Source organism: Pan paniscus, chromosome 22 (assembly GCF_029289425.2).
Source record: "Pan paniscus chromosome 22, NHGRI_mPanPan1-v2.0_pri, whole genome shotgun sequence".
Lineage (NCBI taxonomy): Eukaryota > Metazoa > Chordata > Mammalia > Primates > Hominidae > Pan > Pan paniscus.
This window is the reverse complement of record NC_073271.2, coordinates 26,434,239-26,441,284: the sequence shown is the minus strand read 5'-3', so window position 1 is coordinate 26,441,284 and position 7,046 is coordinate 26,434,239. Positions and strand designations below refer to the sequence as shown.

Below are 7,046 nucleotides of genomic sequence, written 5' to 3'. Positions count from 1 at the left end.
ATATCCCCTCCTGATATGAAGATCCAGAGATAACATGTGTTTATTTCTACAGCCATAAAATAAAAGGAAAATGCAAACAAAGAAAGGAGAGGCACACTGACAGGTGAGATCATCATATTTAGAAACTCAAGGAATGCTGAAGATCAAAAGTTTATTATAGCCGGGCCCCAGAATATAACCTGATCACAGGGAGAGATGGTGGGCAATGGAAGACTCCACAAATGGATTATCATTAAAAACTACAATCTTTTACAGGCTCAGAAAAAGCAATGAGGAGAATTTTTATTTAGTTTTTCAAACTGCTGAGTGAATTTTATTATAGTTGCTAAATCAGTCTGAAGAATGGAATTTCAACATAAGGCAAGAACAAGCAGTTCTGTTTCCTTTGCCCCGTACCCCCAAACATCTTTTTTCTTTGTCTCATTCTCTCTCGTTATTCTTGCCTGGAGGCAACTTTAGTTGTAAAATAATGTATCTTAGAAACAATTTTAAAGAATGCATGAATAATTTAAGCTTATTTCTCAGAAACCAGTTCATATTGCCAGCTTTTGACCCTTGCCCTAATTGCAAAGATACTGTGCAATAAGTATGATGGTCAAGGGTTTCTGTTTGAGAACTTTCTTCTTTAACATTTTACTTCTAGAAGTGCTACTGAGCACCATCTGTTCACATGACTACTGATTTGATGAGTGGATGATGCTGACATGTTCTAGAACTGACTTGGATATTGAATGTTAGCTGTGGATCCAGAGTGGTTGGAGAAAGACCATTTGGGAGTTTAACTTTTCCTAAATGTATATGGTATGCCTAGCATTGGGCAACTGCTCAGAGTCCACGCAGGAAAACAGAAACCAGGGCAATATAATATAGAGAATTGGTTAGGCAAGTATTAGAGGACTGGAAATGCCAAGATGATGGGGATAGTAATTGCAGGAAGCAGCCTCACCCGTGAGATCCGGGACAAAGGGAAGAAGTCAGGGTTGCTAGACTCCAATAAGTGCTAGGGGAGTGAGACTGATCTCTGAAGAGAGGCACAGTTCAGATGGTGGAACAGGGGGACGCTGTGGAATGGTGAGCCAGACCTCTATGGAGGGGGCACTGCTGTTGGGGTGTGCTGGTCTCTGGTGGGAATTCAATGGGACTAGTTCTTCAAATCAGAAGGTGGGAGGGGGGAACTGGAACCAACTGCCATTGCCAAAGTGACATTACAGAAACAGAAAGGCAGAGAAGGAACAGTTCCTTTCTCCTCCTGCCTGTTACTCTCTAGTGCCCCCTGTTGACAGAACATAACAAGTAATGTTTAAAACAGACCATACCTTCATAACCATCACAGACCGCCTTTGTTCTTCTGAGCTAACTCTAAGAGTTTATGCTATATACTTGTCATTTTAGGCTACATCTATACAAATCATAAGTGCGTTTAATACGTAGTTGCCCAGAAGACTGGTTTTTTTCTTAAAGAAGAAAATATTTTAGGTTTTTGCTTTAATTATGCCCAAAGGTCCGTGGTATGAGTCACTATCCTATACCTATGTGAGCAAAGAAACTCTTGGGTGAGGTTTATAATAGGCACACATTGTAATGAATCTCTCTCTTGTGAATTATAATATCATTTCAGTATAAAAGACGCCTATTTCAAAAGCAAGACGGGCCCATTATTAAAAGCAAACTAGGCCCGGCACAGTGGCTCACGCCTGTAATCCCAGCACTTTGGGAAGCTGAGGTGGGTGGATCACCTGAGGTAAGGATTTCGAGACCAGACTGGCCAACATGATGAAACCCTGACTCTACTGAAAATACAAAAAATTAGCCAGGCCTGGTGGCGGGTGCCTGTAATCTCAGGTACTCGGGAGGCTGAGGCAGAAGAATCGCTTGAACCTGGGAGGCAAAGGTTGCAGTGAGCCAAGATCATGCCACTGCACTCCAGCCTGGGAAACAAGAACAAAACTCCACCTCAAAAAAAAAAAAAAAAAAAAAAAAAAAGCAAACTAATACACAAATAAAATATAGATAGCAAATCAGAATTACATGACCTAAAATTAGGTAGTACAGCCTTCATATCTTCTAAACTACTCTTGCATGTTTCTATAGGGCCTTTGACTTTTGCTACATAAAAATTGATCTGAAATTTTGTGTTAGGTTTGATGGCGATCCCAAATGTAACACTCCTTTCCCTCAGCAATTTTTGAACCAAATGAAAAATAGAATAAAAGAGTCAGCAAATAAGAGTAAACTGCTGTTTTTACTACTGAAATTACTTCTCACAGAGATAGGTGACTCTATATAAAGGTAAGAGGTGTTCCTGATATTAATTCCAGAATTAAATAGATTGAGCTGTTTCTATGGCCTGGATATTTATGTTCTCTCCAAAATTCATATGTTGAAATCCTAACCCCCAACTTGATGGTATTAGGAGATAGAGCATTTAGGAGATGATAATTAGGTCATGAGGGAGAAGCCGTCTATGAACGGGATTGATGCTCTTATAAAACAATCAGAGAGAACTGCCCTGCCCCTTCCACCGTGTGAAGATACAAAGAAGTTGGCAGTCTTCAACCAGGAAGCTGGCCCTCATCAGATACTGGGTCTGCCAGTGCCTTGGTTGTTTTCCAGACTCCAGAACTATAAGAAATACACTTCTGTTATTGATAACCCACTCAATTTATGGTACTTCTGTTATAGCAGCCCAAATGGGCTAAGACATTCACCTAGAGACAGACGGTGCTAGACCACTGGAGTCCTAATCACGCTTAGGAGAGAAGTGGAGCAGAATAGAAGCTACCTGATAGGAAGGAAAGGAGGTGCTGATTAAGCATGCCTAATTCCATATCCAAGCCCATTGATCAGACGAGAAAACCTCCCTTTACCTGCCTAATGGACAGAGGGAGGTCAGAAACTTTTTCCTAGTGGTGTTCCCACCACATGGACGTCAACACTGAGAGCTGAGACTTGGAGGTGGGGGAGTCATTCTCCACATTCTCTAACCCCACTGGTGATAAATGCCAGGGAAATAGTAAAGATATCTGTCTTGCCATCAAATTGTCAATGGCTAGATTATTGTCTGGCAATTAATAATCCCTTAATAGTCATTTGTTGAACAAGTTGAGTAGATCGATTCTTACTTTTATGGAAATGTATATGTTTAGAAAATGTAAATTCAAATTCTGGTTTCGATACTAACTAGCAGTGTTACTTTGGACAAGTAATTTAGCGTCTCTAGACCTCAATCACTTGTCTGTCATATGGCATGATAGGCCTTTATCTAAAATTAATTCTGGGATGCATTCCAATTTCACAATTCTGTTACTCATCTTCACATTAGTGGTTTGGATAATCTATGGCTGCTTTTGTAATCACAAAGTCTGTGTCATAAACGAATGCTAAAATAAGTATGCTTGGTGGGTAGCCAGAAACGTACGGGCTGATTCTACGTATAGGGTTTTCCTTCATTTTCTATTCTCTTAGTATTTTATTTTTCATGAGAATTGTACAAGATGTTAGAAAAGAGGACTTATCATCCTACATCCTGCCTTCCTAGGTGCCTTCTTTGACCTCTAGCGTGAGCATTCAATGTCCAGCACAGTATTTTGGCACATCTATCAAATAATCAACATGAAATCCTTTACTGAAGTGTAATTTCTAAAGAAGTGGTTATAGGAGGCAGTGCTGATGAGCAGAAATAGCATTTTAAAAGATAGAAAACATCTGAGCTCTCCCCAAACCTTGTATTTCTATGTGGAAACTTATGGACGTCATATTAACCCTCAGATACTCAGGTTTTACCATCGTAAAATAGAAGGCTATAGTACCTCTCTGTATTCTTTCACTTCCAACATTCAACAATTCAGACTAATGCACTGAAGAATACAGTATATTTTTATGGCTAAAATTTGCCCCCAGGTGTGGCAGACTTCCACAGTTAATACTTGAGACTGTCACTACGGCAGTTACTACTGTTACTACTTGAGACTGTCATTAGGAGACTGAACGAAGGAGGAAGAACATAGAAATGAAAGCTTCAGACAAAAGAAACTATTTTAAAGGAAGGGGCCAGGGGAAGAAGAAAAGGTCTCCCTGCTCCTAATGAGCAAAGGCAGCCGTGCTGAGCTTCTACAGCCCTTCGTATTTATTGAGTAGAAAGAGCAGGGAGGAGGAGGTAACAGTTGGTCAGTTGCTTAATTGATCACAGGTTCACTTTATTGCTAACAGGCTTCAGATGTGCCTAATCACAAGAAACACTTGTGCCTGGGTCGTGACAGGCCTCAGCATTCCTTCTGGGCGGCAGACCCAGTTTGTCAGTTTGCCAACATCCTGCTTTCATGAGAAACAGTTTGCTGTTTACTCATATGGCCTTCAGTGGTATACTGACTTGATCATGACCCTCATTCGTTCGGCCTTCAACACCCAGGAATACACATTTTAAGACCTGAGATTTTGGTTTTGCTGATCTGGTAGGTAGATAAAAATAAAAGACTGAAAGCACCACTATTGTTCAATATTTCTGGGAGTTAAATTTATTTTTATTTTTTTAATTTTAATTTTTAATTTTTGTAGCTACATGGTATATATATTTATTGGGAACATGAAATGTTTTGATACAGGCATGCAATTCATAATAACCACATCATGGAGAATAGGATATCCATCCCTTTACACGCAATCTTATTATACTCTTTTAGTTATTTTAAAATATATGATTAAATTATTATTGACTACTGTCACCTGTTTTGCTATCAAATAGCAGGTCTTATTCATGCTTACTAACTATAACTATTACTAACTATAATGGGAGTTAAATTTATAGCGTCCATTTTAAGGTCAATTTGACATCAGTTGCTAAAATTTAGAATATGTAAACCTTGTGGGTCAGCTCTCCCACATCTAGGAGTGGTATAGAACAGTAAAGCATAAAGTCTCCAGGCAGAAGAGCCTGAGTTTGAATTGTAGGCCTACAAGCATGTGGCCTGAGATGCTACTTTTAGACTCTCCATGTCAGTTTCCTCGTCTGTAAAATTGGGATTGCAATAAAACTCCGTCAAGTGATGGTAAGGGCTAAATGAGACAATACATATGTTTTAAAGAGCTTAGAAATGTACCAGGAATAATGTAGCTACTTAGTGAAAGATAGCTATTACCACAGCTACTGTTATTACAGATTGAGTATCCCTCATCCAAAGTGCTTGGGACCAAAGGCATTCTGGAGTTCAGATTTGTTCAGATCATGGAATATTTGCATTACAATGGTTCAGCATCCCAAATTTGACAATCCCAAATCTAAAATGTTCCAAGGAGCATTTCCTTCTAATATTATGTCACTGCTGAAAAAGTTTTGGGATAGGTGCAGCAAACCACCATGGCACACGTTTATCTATGTAAGAAACCTGCACATTCTGCCCAAGTATCCCAGGACCTAAAATAAAATAAAATTTTTCAAAAAAGTTTTGGATTTTGAAACATTTTGAATTTTGGATTTTCAGATTAAGGATACTCAATCTGTATTATTATTATAGATAATGGTGTGAACCTTTTCACAGAATACATGTTTAAGGATTTTCATTTAAGAAGGCTTTTACTGAAAATACAAAAAATAATTAGCTAAATTACTACCAGTAGTGGAATGTAAGGTAGGAAGATGACAGAAGATGAATAATTAATACGTGATACTAACGGTCTCAAAGCCAGCCATGGGGACATAACTGGAAATAGAAAGAAATGGAGATGCCACTGAGAAATTTATGGAGAAGTTTTAGGAACACCTGGAGAATAAGAAGGTGATTCTGAGCATGGGTAGAAAAATGACAACTTGGAGTAAAAGGTTTGGTGCCAAAAATAGGGAGAGAGAAAGGTCAGGGACGCCGATTTATTTTTGCACTGCTTTCATTGCTAAACGTTCTGAAGGGATCATTTCCTCCCCCATGACAAAAAATGCTCCATCAGCACCAGCCCAGGGTCTCCACGGAAATCAGGATGGAAGGTGGATCAATCAAATTCAGCAAGAGAGGGGTTTGCCACTGCTAGTCTCAATTGATTGTGGGAAGAGGTCACATTTTGTGGAGGGCTTGAGAGACAGAGTCTTTAAAAAAATGCTTGTTACATTTTCAAATTATGAATTGAAATTCTAGCACCATTATTATAAAATATTAAACCTCATTTTAATATGAAATAGTAAAATGTTGCCCAGCTCAACATTGGCAATGTTCTCCCTGTGGGTACCATGCCTGAGAGGTACAATCATGTGCTACTTGGAGGAGAAGCCTAGAGACCATGGCAAGCTGATCTAGGCATCAGGGAACTATGCCACAGTTACCTCCCACAATCCTGAGACCAAGTAGAGCTGTGTAAAGCTACCCTCTGGCTCCAAGAAGGTTACCTCCTCAGCCAACAGAGCTGTGGTTGGTGTGGTGGCTGGAGGTGGCCAAATTGACAAACCCATCCTGAAGGCTGGCTGGCCATACCACAGATATAAGGCAAAGAGGAACTGCTGGCCACAAGTACGGGGTGGGGTGTGAACATGAACCCTGTGAAGCATCATTTCGGAGGGAGGTGGCAGCCACCAGCACATCGGCAAGCCCTCCACCATCCGCAGAGATGCCTCTGCTGGCCAAAGTGGGTCTCATTGCTGCCCGCCAGACTGGATAGTCTAGGGAACCAAGACCGGGCAGGAGAAAGAGAACTAGTGCTGTTCTCAATAAAGTTTGTCCTTATGCCACCAAGAAAAAGAGAGAGAGAGAGAGAAGAAAGAAGCTGTGAATCATGTTAATCAGTGCTAAATCATGAAAAACTGTCACTTTTGTATTTTTTTCCTGAGGAGAAACCTGCAATCCAAGATTGAATTTATACATGTATTTACATTTCCATCCCCCTATCTTTACTAAGCACCTACAGTAGGCATAGCAAGCAGCATACAACATGTCTTACCATAGAGCGGATCATGTCTACATTGACATAGCTGATTCAATATCTGACATCTAAAAGTGTGGCCTATATCTTGACTACCCTAAACTTCCATTGTGGATATTAGATGAGATTTCTGGGATCAATTAATT

General features: G+C 39.9%; 1 pseudogene; it reads left to right on the top strand.

The window, feature by feature from the left end:
- Positions 1–2,446: 2,446 nt before the first annotated feature.
- LOC100973390 (large ribosomal subunit protein uL2-like) lies at positions 2,447–6,639 on the top strand (annotated as a pseudogene).
- The last annotated feature ends 407 nt before the right edge of the window (positions 6,640–7,046 follow it).